Source organism: Leptosomus discolor, chromosome 9, assembly GCF_034619465.1.
Source record: "Leptosomus discolor isolate bLepDis1 chromosome 9, bLepDis1.hap2, whole genome shotgun sequence".
NCBI classification, from domain to species: domain Eukaryota; kingdom Metazoa; phylum Chordata; class Aves; order Leptosomiformes; family Leptosomidae; genus Leptosomus; species Leptosomus discolor.
This window is the reverse complement of record NC_141399.1, coordinates 35,291,133-35,307,437: the sequence shown is the minus strand read 5'-3', so window position 1 is coordinate 35,307,437 and position 16,305 is coordinate 35,291,133. Positions and strand designations below refer to the sequence as shown.

The following is a 16,305-nucleotide window of genomic DNA, read 5'->3' as shown; positions in this document are numbered from 1 at the left end:
CATTCCAGTGACCACCATCCTCATATTAAAGAACTTTTTCCTAATGTCCAACCTAAATCTACCCTTTTCTAGCTTGAAACCATTACTCCTCATCCTACTGCTACAAACCCTTGTAAACAGTTCTTCCCCTGCGTTCTTATAGGCACCTTTCAGGTATTGGAGGTCTCTATAAGGTCCCTGCGGTGCCTTCTAATATCCTTTCATTTGAATAGAAGAGATTTTTACTTGGATAGTGTAGAGAACCTAAAATAAGATAGATCCTTTTTGTCTTAGAAAGCTGCTAGATGCCTATTATAATAAAGGCAGTTTCACTTGGACTCACTTATTTTAACACCAACAATCCTACAATACACTCTTAACCATTTTGGAAGCGTATGCATCCTTTGTTTTCATTATCAATTCAGAAGCAGAGGCATTGCCTAATCCCTCATTGCATTCAGATCTCCCATCGGCATTCACAAGTCTCTGAAGTCACACATGCATCTCTAAAGACGAAGCTGCTCTAACAGTTTGCTTGCTTGGATGGTGTATAGTTTATATGCATTGTACCATCAAAATGGTAATTTATTAGACCGATAAAGCAGCAGCTGGGAGGTCTTAGACTCATTTTCTAAAGGAATAACTTTGAATTCATGACAAATTATGCACAAAGCAGTCTTTCCAAAAGTGGTATTGCCTTTTGCTAATTTTGTGTACTCATCTGTATTGAAGAAATCTGGCTTCTAATTCATGCATTAAACCCGTCCCCAGCTTTCTATTATGTAGGGTGTGTATTTCTTATTCACCTCTCAGACCCTAATCAATTAGTGCATGTTGAATTCAGAAAAAAAGCACTGAAAAAGCATATTTAGTTTGTGTAACTCTTATAGTCTGTATATAGTTCAAAATTAATTATGAAGTTTCACTGAAAGATAGAATTCCTACAGAAATGCAAGCAAGCTTCATACAGAAGAGAAGTAGGGTTAGTATTAGGGGTTTTAAAAGCCACTGTACAAAAGCTTGCAAATTTGAATATTCGTGGTTTTGTGCGTTACCTGATGCAGCAAAATTTGTATGCTTCATATGGGGAGAATCTAGAGAACATTAATGTTATTATTTTAGATACCGCGTTGACAAGTTTTATGGGGGACTGTTGTACCAGCCTTTTGACAATACGTCGAGTTTGCATATTAAATGAAAGTTCTCTGTGGTTTAGCAATTCAATGAGTTCTACAACTGACTCAACACCAATTTAAATATTTGGAAAAATTCCCACTGACTTTAGCTGAAGTTACAGAGGGGCCCAAGGATAAGGATATGGTGTCAGTTATATGAAGATCTTTTCGCTTTCCCCTTTTCATTGCCTAATTCAGTAAAATTGCCAAGAACAAATTTGCTGGGTTGAGTGCTGGTGTTCCTTACAGACAGAGAAATAAGTCCTTAACAAAAAGAACTATTACTAATCATATTAAAAATTTCCCATCTTTTTAGTATCTGCAACGCCAGCATTAGGATAATTTTTTTAATGCATGACTTCTGTCTTTATCAGAGGATTGTTTTTTAAAGATTTACATAAAGCAGGTGCAGCAGGATGTGTCAAAAAGGAAAAGCAAAATGAAAGGAATGTGAAACTTTACCTTTCACTATACAAAATAACTGAGAAATTATCAGATATTCACTGCAGCAAACTCATTGGAGACTGAGGTGGGGCATGAAGAGAATGGGCATTTTGTGTAGAAGTTGATACACATTTTGTAACTTTGATTCACTGTGAAGAGAATAGCAGGGTAATTCTGGGTGCATGAAACCTTTACCAACTGTTTGTTTTGCTCCAGACTCTTACAGTTTAAATGACTATTAAAAACAAAATGGGGATGAGAAATGAGAAAGAAAATTGAATTTTTAAAATTTTTTTACTGAGAAGAGGTAAAAAGGAACAGAGCAAAGGCATCAGAAGCCTCATAAGTGAGAAAAACATTTTATTTTAGGAGAGAGACCTACAGTTTCTTTGATTTGAGGTTGTGTTTAATAGCTTCTGTAATGGCTGCAACATGACTCTGCATCTAGATTTCAGCATGAATAACAACCTGTTCGTGTTTCATTTAGCTCCAAATGAGAAATTCTGTCTTTTATTGTTTTAGGAAATTAGTCTGTGTACTATTGCTCCTGGAACTTTATAATTAATCACTAAAGGTTATGGCTGTGGAGAGTTTGTGGGAAATAGATGTCTGAATGATTATAATTGTAGCTGTCAAATCAGAAATATAGTTATACAGAGCAGAGGACCTTTTGCTTCCTGTGATTTTTTTTTTTTTTTTTCCTTTTACTGTAACAAAGACTTGAAGGGTTGCAGTTTTACTTTAAAAAAACCTACTATAGAGATTGTTGGGTTTTTACCTCGGTGTTACACATTGACTTCCTTTGGTGAGCATAAGATATGCCACTAAACATCTCACATTAGAATGCGTGCGTTCCTCTGTATTCCGTAGTCTGATAGATGAGCGGAATAGTCTCTTTTGCTGTTGTTTGTTTTGAATCAAAAATGCGATTGATTAGTATTAAGTCCTGAAACTTTATTGCCAGATTTTTTGGAAGGGTGTTATTACATACAGGCCATTAGTATAATAAAAAAGTGGTGAGGATTTCTTGTCATATTCACTTCAATCCCCATCTGTATCTGCTGAAGTCGGTATGAAACAATTTTGGATTTGTTTCTTTAGTAATGCCTAGACTGGCACTTCTGTAGTTTCTTTCCCTGTGTGTGTGTGCATCTATGATAATGGAAATTTTGCAAGAATTTCTGTATCTGAAGCCAGAAGTAGTGCTATCAATTTAAAATTATCTCAGAATCACTGACTATAATTCCTTGGATTTTATATTGTCCTTTAGGATATTACAGGTGTGGAATTTAATCTTACAAGTGTATCTAAGGAAGTGGGGAGTAAATGTGCCACTTCTTTTCCTGCTTCTAGTCCAGCTGATATGCTTTTGCCATCAGATCCTACCTACCTCCTTTTTGTGATATTACCATAATCTCAGTGGAGTTTCATACTGGAATATTCTAAATAACTTATTAAAAAAAATGCTGCAAGAGACAGTACTGAAACTGTGGAGGAAAAAATGTAGCAAAACCCCCCAAATTGCACATATTTTTAATTGAAGTAATGCGTTAGTTTGCAGTGCTGCGAAGAATGTTGTTATACATTTGAACACTAATGTCCTCCTTCCACTGTCTCTGTAGAAGAGAAAGATTTTTTTGCACCTTCCTACTCATCATATGAAGTGTTGAAGCAAACATCTCAGGCAGTTGACAATCTCATATTTAATCTGGCAGTATAGGTCCTCTGCCCCACAGGCCAGCCTATCTGTGCTAGCTGTTCCTTGTGGCTTAGTGTCTGTCTCCATCTTCCTGTAGGATCTCAGAAAGAAGGCTGAATTTAGAGAACAACGTAGTTCAGGACATAGGCATCTGGAAGTGGGAGAAATTAATCCCTCTGCAATCTCAAATTCCTAGTGGCCATAAGTCTTTCCTAATCCTATTCCTCCTTTTTTGGCTACTCCAAGTGAGTCCTAGGAGACGAGACAGTTTGATGATGGCAATCAGTGCACACACCTGTGGATTGCCTTGAGTCCAGAGGGTTGCCATAGCTAAGGCAAGTCATGCTGTAAAGCATGACTGATAATACGTGCCAGGAGTGCTGTGGCCTTTCATAGTCCACTTCCACTTTGGAAAATGAGTGAGATCAAGAGTTTGAAGCTGGTAGCTGAAGCCAGGTATGCTGGATGCATGCAGATCTCTCAAATCCCAGCCACATTATCAATTTTATTGTTCTACAGAAATAAGATAAACAATACAAAACCTCTCTGGTTGCACAAAAGTGTTTATAAAGATCATCTGTTTCATCATCATGTAATATAAAAATTAGGTGAAGTGTATTCTGGAAATTAGCATATAATTGTCTAGGGAAATTAGAAAAGTATTTGAAATCAGAGCTTTTTTTTTCATAGCATGGCAGCAGGTAATTTGTACAAGTACGGGATAGAACTGGAACGTGAAGAATAGATTGCAAAATACTGTATTGGTGATGTTACCTGAACAACGTTTAAGCTGCATAAGCAAAGAAGGATCAGTGCATAGCAATCTGTGACAGTATCTGTTTGTACAAAACCTCAGTGCAAAGAATAAAGCAGTTATTTCCTTCTGTTGGCTTTTGGAGTTAGCATGCATGATTTAATAAATGTGTTTTGCTTTCCCAAGAGAGATATCAAACAGTACTAAGTGTTTCAGTGGTATTTCCTTAGGAAGTCAAAATGTTATTCTGTATGTAGAGTCTTGTTGCTTAATTTCCAGACAGGGAGCTAAGTTAGGCAGAAAAGAAAGGAAAAACACTCTAGCTTTTGGCATATGAGGATCAGAGAAAAAGCTCTTCATAGGAAAGAAAAAAATAAGTGTTATCTTTTTATCCTTTTCTCCCTTCAGTACCTGCCATGCAGTTTTCTCATAAATGCAAACATCCTTCACAATCTGTTTAAAAAACCACAAATACATCACTCGGAGGAATATTTAAGGAACCATCAGGAGGGAAAAAACTCATTGGTTTAATGGAATGCTGTCAAGGAAAATCAGCATCACAAACGACACAGGGGCAGAATTGATACTTTTGCACTGACATGTTAAAAGAAAATCCCATGCATTATTTAGAAAACCCAGAAATCTGTCAGCTGTATGATTGCCGAGTTAGCAGAAGCAGGAGGATGCTGCTCAAGTTGAAAAGAAACGCGTAGGCACAGATCCATATTGTAACCTTTCATGTTCTCCACCCACCATGAATACCCAGCTATTACACGGTCAGCATTTTTTAGTTTTTTCTCTTTTAAAATTTTCAAGTGCTTGAAAAGCCAAAAGAGGTAGGTCTTTTATTCTAAAAAGCAGGATGCCGAGGCTGTTATTTTATTGTAAGAGTAAAAATGACAAGACCAGAGAACAGATTATTTTCTTTGATCCTTGAGTACTGTGCAGACTTCATAAAGTCATTTTTCCAGTTGTTACAGCAAGTATTTTTGTTACATGAGAAGAGAGTTGTTTCAAAGATGATAACTTCATTTAAAGAACACCAAACATTGATGCCATTTAAAAAATATAACCAGTCAAAACTACTATTAATAATTTTACAATCAATTGAAAAGCTAGTGAAGCATACATTTAATTTTTTTTCAGTTGTCCTTTTGCAAGAAGCAATATATACAGTCTTGAAGTAAGAGATAATTTAATATGTTTTGTTTTCTGTGTCATCTCATACAAAAACTAGGCTTGTTTGACTCCAGCCCTAGCAGATATATTAAAACATTTCATCCTAAAAATTGAGACATCTGTTCTGTTTCTTTAGATATGTACCGGTGTTGGTTGTGGTGAGTGTGAAGATACTTGCTCTTCACGCTGGAAGTTGAGAGTAGCACACACAGGCTAAGTGGCACTTACTCCGAGGGGTGAAGTGCAGTGAGCAGCTAGTCCGTGGCCATCGAACACAAACAGATTGAACACTGGGATAGGTAGGATAGGTAGGAAAGAGGATGACGTTTTTGCTGTGCCTTCTTTTCCTCAAGCACGTAGATGATGATGTACTGTGAGTATGGCTCATGGTATAACACATATTACACAGCTGATGGGACCAGGCTGGGAGATAGGAAGCGATTGCCAATGTCATGCAGAGACACAGCTTAAAACATCTCCTGGAGATCAGACATGAGTTCAGAGCACTTCATGGCTCCTGCTCAGCCCATCAGTCTGGGATGCTTTTGTCTGGGGGAAGTTGGATGCTGCAACAGGACTGGGCCGTGTTACAGTGCGTGTCTGAAAAAAAACACTTGTGAAGCCCCTGGATGAGACACTGGTTCTTCAGGACTAACTCACAGCACAGAGACGAGGGAGCAGCATGCTGAAGCCTGATGTATGAATGAGGCTCGTAGGTAATGAAGGCTTGTATGGCCCCGCAGGTGACTGGCTGTGAGGACGAACACTGCATAACAGTGTTTATCCCAAGGCCCTAATAGTTGAAGAAGATTCATGTAGTGATGAAACTCAGTGGCTTTCAGGATGCACTTCCATATATAGATTTGGTGGTGTGGCTTCATATAATCATAAGGTTGGAAAAGACCTCTAAGATCATGGAAGTTTCATGAACCCACTCGCAAGTGGTATCTAAGAAATTGTAAGCTTTGTTTTTCAGTGGAAATGGAGTGAAGGAACTAAAACATTTACATAACACTGAGGCTTTAAAAAGCTTTACCCATTGCTGCTTGTCAGAAAAAGTCCATGGTTGCTGAATGATACAGAGCAATGAATTCCCTGCAGATAATGTAGGTGAAGCCTTCCTGGAGCCAGCAACTAATAATTCTGGAGGAAACGGTTGATGTGCTGTTTTCTTTTTTAAGATACAACTCAGACGTTAGCCCGGAAGTGATAAGCTGTTTGTTTGGTTCGGTTGTACCTTGTTTGTATTCTGCTGTATTCTCTTCTGTTTCTTCCTAAATGGTGATGGCTTTCATGGGTCCTCTCAATTGTCCTGACAACCCAGTCTCTGTGTGTGAATCCTGGAAACAAGATGCACGTGTCTCTGTTTCTTTGGCAAATCGGGGTTTTGTTGGAGAGTGAATATCAGTGGATCATTGCTTCTGGGTTACCCCACCACTGGGCGGGATTTAATACGGAGAGTTTTAGGATGCTTTAGGGAACCATAGGTTCAGTGGAACGCAGAAGTGAATTTTTTTTTCTTATCTGCAAACTGTTTTAAGATCCCATTTGAGATAGATTCTTAAGCAGTTACCTGTTGAATGCATGGGAGAACTTAACTGTCTTTTAAAAAAGTATTCATTTAAATATGAATGTAAATACTTTATCGTAAATGTGTGAGAGAAACACATGATGAAATCAATTGAAGTTTATATCACATCATAAGCTAATGTAAACTATCTTAACTATTTTCAAGATTAAGCTAGGTATTATCTTACATAGACTTCTTAGAAAAGTTCTTATTAAATGTCTAAGGTCTGGTTTGCGTGAATGCTTTTGAGTGGGTAAATCTCAAGGGTGTCTTTTAAATGGATTCATGACAATTAGATGCTGCTACATGTTTATGAATGGAGAATATATATACTTGTAAGTTTGTATTTCAACAGTTAAACGTACCACACAGTCTGCTTCCCCAGTATATTTTGGCAGTTATCTTACTTGAAGTCAAAGAACTGCTGTTCCTTTTTTCCGGAGTATAAAGTACTTTTTTTTTGTTGTTTTTTTTTTTTTTTTTCCCTCCCCTCTCTCACCATGAAGACAGAATTCCTTGCAATGATTCAAACTTCTGCTGGAACAAATTTAATATAGAAAAATCAAGATTCATATCTATTAAAAAAAAAACCTTCCTAACGCCAAATAAAATACCTCTGGGTGCACACAGCATAATCATAAACAACCTCTCAAAATTCTTGCCATATCTACTATCAGAACTAAGTGCAGCAAAAGATAAACTAATGACAAAATGCAAATGGTATGGCTAAACTGCATAGAATTGAGAGCTTTCACATGTCTGTCACCTTTCAGATCCTTTACAAATTTATGGTCTCTGAGTGCAGAGGTCTAAATCTTCAAAGCTTGAAAAACAGAGGTGCAGCATGAACTAATCTTCATTTTTCCCCCCTATCTTCTTACAGCAGCACTAATGGAAATGTATTTTGTTTAATGACTCTGAAATCCTGTTTGTAATTAGATGTGGGAATTGGTCTTACTTTGTAACAGATGATACTGGAATAATAATATGAGAGATGCTACGCTGAGACCACTATCCTCCTAAATCTATATCATTTTTCATTTTATTGACAGGAAATGTGTTCCTGGAACAAAGAGATTGATTTTAAAGAGTAGAAAAATAATGTCTAGTGAAAACTCAAATGAAAACATTTTAGCATTACTTTAAGTGTATCACAAAAGTACATTAACCTTTTAACTTTATTTTTAATTTTAGTAAACAGTGTTCTTATAATTGTTGCTTTGTCACTGATATGATCTTTGAATTAATGCACCAAAAGGTAGGGAACTTTAATTAATGACAGGGTGCATACAATTAAAATGCATATCATATTTCAGAAGGATTATTCAAAATAATTAATTTTGTCTGTTAAAACACTTTTACAGTTGTAAATGAAGTAATTAGGAGTGGGCACAGAACATGTGAGTGCAGCTTGAGCTCACACAGTCCCTTCAGAGTATTAGTCGTCTTCACTAGGTCTTGATGTCGTAAATCATTTCGGCCACTGTAGAGCCAAGGCTACGTTTATTCCTTGGGTATGATTTTCACATTTGTTAGTAGTAGCAGATACTCGTGGTGAATATCAACGTGCTGAAGGAAAGCAGGTTGCTCAAAAGTGTCCCTCATTAAGACGAGGTCTCATGTTTCTCTGCAAGGCACAGGAACTGCCGTAGCACTGTGAGGAGCAACACTTACCAGAAATCTGTCAAATTTAGGACATTCAGTATAAATTTTTATTAAGACCAGAACAGATTAAATGCACTGCACTTTAAAAGGAAAAATCACTCCAGATTAGATATTTTAGTAGGCTTCCAGGACTGCTGAAGGACATGGTGTGGAGTGCTGTCTTGCCCTTTAGGAAGCAGAGCTCCTCTCTCTGCAGGCAGGTGTAGGGAGAGAAGGCATCTCCAGACATCTGCCTTTCTGGTGTTGATGCTTAGTGGGAAAGGGAAGGAAAAAGAAAAGTGTGGTCCAGATCTGCCTCTCTGAAAAGTGTTTTGTATTTTATGTTAAACTGTTGTTGGATAAAAGCAAAAGCAGTCCTGGGAGCAGGAACCATCAACTGGTGACCAGGTGAACTCTGGCAATTAGGGATGCCAAAAATGCTAAGAAGCACACTTAGTGATTTGCAGATTTTCCTCAGTGCTACCAGAGAACAAGAATAGTGAAGTACCATATGTCAAATACAGCCTTTTGTTTTGTTTTGTTTTGTATTGAGGTCCTTGTATGTACTCTCTTTCAACAAAATCTTGTCTGGCTATTTTGCACAAAGTAACATATTTGTTTAAACACCATAGTCTGTTAGCATGCTTAACCAATGTGTTTTAATTTCCCCTTTCAGTATGTAAGGATGTAAGGAATCCAGTATGTAAAGAATCCCAGTCTGTTAGGAAAAGGAAGTATGGGTGATAGTTGCCTTTGTTAATACTAGTGAGTCAATTTCAATCTCGCGTTAATGATATTTTAACAATAAAAAGTACTTCAATATTTTAATTACGTTATAAAGTCTGGAATATTCTTGTTCTTGTTAAGGCATATGTAAGTTAGGATGAAAACTGGCATATTACCTTTGATGTGGGCCACATGCTGAGAGTCCCCCAAAGGATGTCATTGATAGTGATACAGCTGCCAACAGCAGGAGTCTCATGAATTACAATTTTAATCAGATTTTTTTTAAAAGTCCCCTAATGTATAGTTAATTTATGTTTGAGGTAAGAAATGTTTGTGGTGTGATCATTTGGAATATTTTCTCACTCAAAAGAGTAGCATTAATCAAAAAAAAAGAAATTTTAATAATGTGAGGTTTTAGTTAAGGATTCAGAACTAGATTCTGCAGAGTGCCCTGAACTGACATTTTTGCAGCTGAGATTCGATAGCAGTTTTACTTGCAACAGTTGGTGCTGTTTAAATGTCTAGCTGATTTGTGAATTTGATGAGACAGAAGTCACTGTGGTCTCAAGTAATTCTGCCTTTACTTGCACCCACAAAATAAGAGGCATCCCTTAGTTCGGGAGTAGGGACTATATGGGTAAACAGGACATACACAAATCAGAACCTTATTACTTTTTATAGAATACCTTGGCTATCTTAAATATATTAAAGTTTTGTTTTCCTTTATTAAAGTTTTGATCCATAAGAAAATCAGGATTATGCATTTATTTCTGTGATTTTAAAAGTAAGCATCTGACAGTTTTGCATAATAGGTTATGCTTTCTGCTCCATATTCTGTTAAAAAAAAAAAAAAAAAAGCTGGAATCCAAAGCTGTGAGTGACATTTTGGTAGAATTTTAGCAAGTACAGTCATTACCAAATTAAAAATAGATACAGGTGGGTAGTCTATGTTTTTAGCTCCTTTTAAAAAAACCTGATCCCTAACTGTATACAAGAGCAGCAATTTATCAGCTCTTTTTAGTTACAATTAGGAAAAGACATCGATGTTATCTCAGACCAAGAGTAAAGTACGTTTATCACCAGAGTGTATTAGAAATCTTTAATTTCCAGGGCTGTGACATCTTTTCCTCAAATGAAATTCTTATTCTTAATTTCTTAGAAGCTTAATTTAAATTCATAAGATCACTGAAGAATATTAAAACCTGGTCCATTTAGTCATGGAGTCGTGTTGGCACCGTATAATTGAAGCTACTAATCTGTCCATAACCTAAAGGGAAAATGCATGGATTTTTAGTATATTTTGAATGCCATCTTAATGTGTTTATTATCTTGGAAATGTAACCGATATTATGCTATCTGGTAACTACTAGTATGTATTTTAGGATGGCCAGTTTGTGTGTTAGTGTTTGCAGATACATGTTTCATCTTACTAGGATAATGATCCCATGTTGTGGATAAACACTCTAGGCTGTACCCTGCAATGTTGTCTGTTATGTTGCAGCGTACAGATCTAGATGAAGTAGTAGCTGTAGTTCACCAGTGGCAGCGTGACTTCAGGACGAGACGTTTTGCCCTGCAGTTTGGCACTGCTCTGAATTTGGTCTGTGTATTGCAGTTTGCGGTGTTTAGGATCATAGTAAACCAGCACTTTGAGACTTGTTTTCTTGTCCACCCTCTCAATGAAGCAAGAACTTCACCAGCGTCATGTCTGACTGATAGCTGTCCAGCTAGATTTTAGAAATTTTATAGGCTTACTGGTCATGGCCATTTTTCCTAATGTTTAACCTAAGTCTTCCTTGTTACAGTCATTCCTTGCTGCTTCTTGTTCTGTACACTGTGGGCACGGAGAACAATTTATTCCCTTTTTATCTGGTGAAGACCGTTAATGAGTCTCCTGTCTGTCATCCCTTCCCTACATTAAACAAGTCTGCTCTTTTGAATGTGCCTTGTACTGGTGTCCAGGTCCCTGGTCAGTTCTCACTGCACTCCTCTGGCCTCACTCTAGGTTATTCATACCCTGCCGGCTCCCAACTCAATGCTTCAGTCAGGGCCACGCCAGGCTCAGTGCAGCGATGTAGAAGGGATAGGGAGAAAGAATTTCTCTGTTGTACATGCAACTTCCTTGTATAAATGTGTGAAACTCTTATTCTCCTGACATTTCCTGGAAGCAGGATACCGCTGACCTGTGTTCACCTGCAGTCTACTATAGCCATTAGATTTTTAAAAATTTTTTTTTTTTTTTTTTTTTTTTTGCAGGAGAGCTAGGTAGGCAAACCCCATTCTAAATTGTTGAGGATGGCTATTCCAGCCTTTCATCTGTCCTGACTAAATTTTCACATTGTATCTCTTTTAAATGTTCACAAAGCTTTAGATAAATTCTAATAAAGATCCGGAGTTTTGGACAGATTGGTAACTTCTTGCTATGTATGCTTATGCAACAGACTCTGATCTGCTAATATCTGCCCTTGAATGTGAAGTATTTAATTCAGTTGAGTTTGGCCATTTTATAGTTCATTCTATCTTTACAGGTTGACTGGAGGTACGTTCTGAAGGTAAATTAAAATTGATAGTTGAAACTGAAAATCAACATTTCCTGTTTAGATTATGTGCATTTTTTAAGCTGTACAGAGCCATCTGCAATTAATGCTCTTTGTTGTATATCTTCTGTATTTACAGTATATTTGACAATAAAACCTTTTTTGACATTTAATCAGTAGCAGAGTTCTTCCACTCTCATTATATATTCATGAACTTTGTCACCAAGACAAGACATAAATGTTGAGCTTGCCTTTAAGATCAGACATGCATTGATATGTAAAACCTAGAAAATTGGGTGGATTTGTGTCTGTTCTACATCCGTACAGTATAAAAATAAGAACAGATCCTTCCTTCTAAGATGATGCTCAGCCTGCCGTAAGGGTGGAGGCAAGTGATACTTTGGGACTGATAAAACTTCCAGCATACCTGTATCAGAGCTGTATATTCAGTTACTCATGGGACATGAGAGGCTGCATTTTCTGCTGTTCCTGTAAGGATATAATATTAGTTAAATTGTGATTTATTTTCTCATATTTCAGATGGAAATTGGAAAGGTGGTAGTAGAAGGGTCTTGCAAGTTCCTGTTCTTCCTATGGATCTGTTTTCTGATTGACTGTCTCTAAGAATTTGATGTAAGGGGGATTTTGGCATTTCTGCCTTGAGAAATACTCCCCCTCATTTGCAGCACCTCTTGTATTTTTCTTGATTTTGAAAGTAGGTATTTTTTGGAAGTTGAATCCAACTTTACTCTCTGTAAAATCCTAGATCCAGGGAGAAAAGTCCTTTAGAAAACACTAGCTAGCATGAGCAAGGTTTTAAACTTCATTTTTTTATAAATACCAAATGTATCTGTGTATATACTGTATTTTAAATAACATTTCTGTGTTAGTGAAAGATTGAACTTTAATAGAAAAATATTATCTAAACAGAAGGACATTTGAATGAAACTTGTAGGTATCTTATATTTAGGAGGATAATCTCTAATGAGCCTCTCTGAATTTAAACTCAGTGATTCTGTCTGTAGAAGAAATATTTGCATTTTCCTATTTCTAGTGACTGATCCTGATTTTCTATGCAACTAACTACAGCTCTTCTTTCTTTGAAACTGTCTTGAATAATTACAGCCCAAACCCTTCCCCTGTACTATGTAAATAGAAGGTCCAAGTCATCAGATAGCAGTGAATCTTCAGTTTGGATTAAAAAAAGTATTTTATTTATTAGATGCAGTTATGGCACTGAAATAAATGGTTGGTGCAGTTATACAACATCTCCACTTCAAAATTTAATCATCCACAAATGCCATTTATTTTTCATAAGCTCCTTCCCTTTTAATATAATTCATTGAATATCCTTCTTTGGTTTATTTCCTGCTGTTTATTCATCTATTTTGGGTGTAGACTCCAGGCATTTATTTCCTCTCTCTCTTGATGTTCATATTACTTAAATTATTTCAATTTTAAAAGTTTGAAATTGGAGATCTATTCTGCAGTAACCTGCCTCTTAGAGATTTCTCCTGGAATCTTCACTGAGGCTGATTTCTTTACTTGTCAAGAAAATGTGTGTTTTCAGTATCCTCCCATTTACAACACGTGTAATTTAGAAAACTCCTCTGTAGATAGGAGTTCCTCCAACATGCAGCAGGAGCTTTTGCAACTGGTGGAAAGCAGTACGTTCCCACTCACCAGCAGAGGAGGGATACTGGTGGAAAAAGATACCTCGGCAGAAAGTGCGTGTGGCTTTACTCTCCTGGGGTTGGTTGTAGCTGTCAAACAGCTCTGAGTCACAGCAGTTTGGGAATAAGGCAACTTCCTTTCATCCCGCTGTTGAATGGATCTTTTGCAGAGCCATCAAGAGCTAAGGCTCTGTAGTTTTATGTGGCTTTTTCTGATTCAGTGTGTGAACTGGTAAAGAGGGAACTTAGGAGGATCAAGATGAATGGTTTTTTAAGGGTTGCCGATAGCAAATAGACCATCTTTGCAGATGCTAGTATTTCTTCTGCTCTGCATGTTTGCAGTTGAATGTGGTCTGAATTCAGGGATTGAATTTGAAATTTGAAGTATGTGCGTGGCAGCACAGGAGGTATGTGACAATAACGTGATCTAGATAGACAATTGCCTCACAGCACATCCATTTTTAGTTATTTTAATTGCATACATGCAATAACTTCTAATTCAATTAAGACTAGCAATATTCCACATTAGCCTGTCTGTTAAAATCCATGCAGTAAACTATAAAAAAGTCATTAGTTTGGTGATATCAATTTAGGAAGTTTTAGCTCATTAACCTTGACATCAGCAGTGCTGGAGAGAGGAACCTTTTGATATTGTTGTTTTCAGCATATACCAGGAAGCTCTGAAAATCTGTTGAAATCTGTGGCTGTTATCCTTGATCATCAGTTATAGCTGTGTCTTAGCTCTTTTATGCAAATACCCCATAGTAAGTCACAAACTACATCTTTTCAAGTCAACTTTATATATTGGGGTAGCATTTTTCCATTAGGAACTTTCTGTGATTTTTCAGATGGTCCTTCAACAGCATCGCCAGCTATTTCCTATGTTTCATTTTTCAGATATATACCATTCTAAGCCCACTTTTAAAACGCTTACCTGAGGTGTGGCACAAGAATATTCATGATAACATTTTAGTACGCTAAGATACTAATTGCAGAAATACTTCTTGAGTTACTTCCTTTTGCTTTCCAGGTTCACTTTTAAGAAATCACAGTTACTTGTGTAATGTTGTTGTTTTGGCTTTAGAAGTCCTATATAATACTGCTGTAGGTACCATTATAAAATAGGAAAATGAGCAACCATTTAAAAGTAAGGTGCAAATAAATAAAGAAAAACTCTAGCAGTCAAAAAGCTGTTGTTTATTGTGTACTTGCTTTTATACTCAAATTGGTTGTGTCTGAGTTTCAGAATTGAGAAGAAGTAAAGCAGAACTGATGTTTACCGTTGTAATACAGCTGTAATCACAAAGGTATTTGAAAAACAGCAAGAAGGGGTTCTATAAAAAGACAATGTATTTTCTTAGGAATGACTTCACTTAATCCCTTGCAGTCATAGTGAGTCTGTCACATTTTATGATTTTAGGATGGGATTTTGATGTAAAAAGAATTAGCACCCACCTCTGAGGAAGGGCTATGTGAAATGGAGGAAAAAGAAGAGGGACTTGGACAAATGTTTTAATGTGGGAGTGAGAAAACAAACCAAGATGAACATGGAAAACAGAATATTTCATTTTCAGCTCTTAGCTTTGCCCTATTCATGCCAGTGTAAAATTTTTCATGTTTATTTCTGTTTTATCACCTACTTTTCCTTTGTTTTCTAGCTTGCTCAGTCAGAAACTGCCTTTTACTACCTTTTAGGTTATGAAAGGAGTCTTGAAATTGCCATCCTTTCTGTGTCCCCTAGCCTCTTGAAGTTAGGGAACAGTTATGATCCTCTTTCTATGGCATGTGCTTAGGTGGGTTACTGTCAAGATTTCGGTCTCCCTATTGCATTGTGGTTCCTGTCCTTTCTGAAAATCCCCCCTGACCATTTCCATCTTGCCTGGCCGGAGCACGTGGCCTTCAGCCAGCAGTTGTTCTTCATACGGCAGCTAGTGCTGTCGGTGAAGGACAGGGGGTACACCAAGGTGTAAAGAGATCAGGCAAGTCTTGCAACGGTTTTCTCAAATGCGGAATGAAAGGCAAGCACTGGATTGGGCATTGTTGACTACAGCAATGCTGTCACACATCAGGAGCACCCATAGAGACGTATATTTTGGCTTTGTTTGAGAGCACTCAGCCCTGTGTGATCCCAGGAGATGGAGGCTGCCTTCATGAGTGTCGGTAAGTGTGTACAGCTGTGGTGCAGGTGTGAGAAAGTAGGGCAGAGCTGGAGGGAGCTGCTGCTGTCTCTCCAGCCAGGGCATGGGCATTTGTTCCCAGTGGAAAGCGAAAGCTTTGCTCAATGTGACTCATTTAATGTGTGCGCTGTACACGGTCAATCACAAGATTAAAGATTAACTTGGAATACTTTGATAAAGTGTCAAGCCAGAAGATGAGCAGCAAATAATTTTGCTCATTTACAATGTTAATGAGAAGAGGGTTTCTGTAACATACCAGAGGTATAATATATGCAATTTGAATACTGCAGACTGAGAAAAAAATCACTATTCTGAACTGTACATTGAAAACAGTAATAGTTAGCTAAGCCAAATTTTCAGCTTCAGAAGGACAAAACAAGGTAGATATAAACTTGAGTATGAACTGTTCATTTTTTTTCTCCTGGCATATTTACCTCCTAAAAAGTGAACTATTTTATGTCTTTTGTAGAAATGTAATTCAAAATGAAAAAGTACATTAGATAAAGCTAAACGGAAATTTTGATTGACCCACAGATAGCGGGGAAGAGTGCAATGCTCAGATTGAGAAAAGTTTTGTATATGCAAAAAATCAGGAGATGTTCTACTTTGCAGAAGTTCTGTGAGTTTGAAAAGGGATCATTTCAAGTGTTTTCAGCTTTGAGAACATACCAAAGGACTGTACTCCACAATAGAAAGCAACTATGTTAAAAATTCTTATTACAAAACAAATCTATTAAGTTGTCATTCT

The 16,305-nt window shown here is 37.1% G+C and overlaps 1 protein-coding gene across 2 annotated transcripts in view; it reads left to right on the top strand.

The window, feature by feature from the left end:
• The window catches only part of DACH2 (dachshund family transcription factor 2), a 306,381-nt gene that overhangs the window by 208,371 nt on the left and 81,705 nt on the right, over positions 1 to 16,305 (top strand). The window lies entirely within an intron of this gene.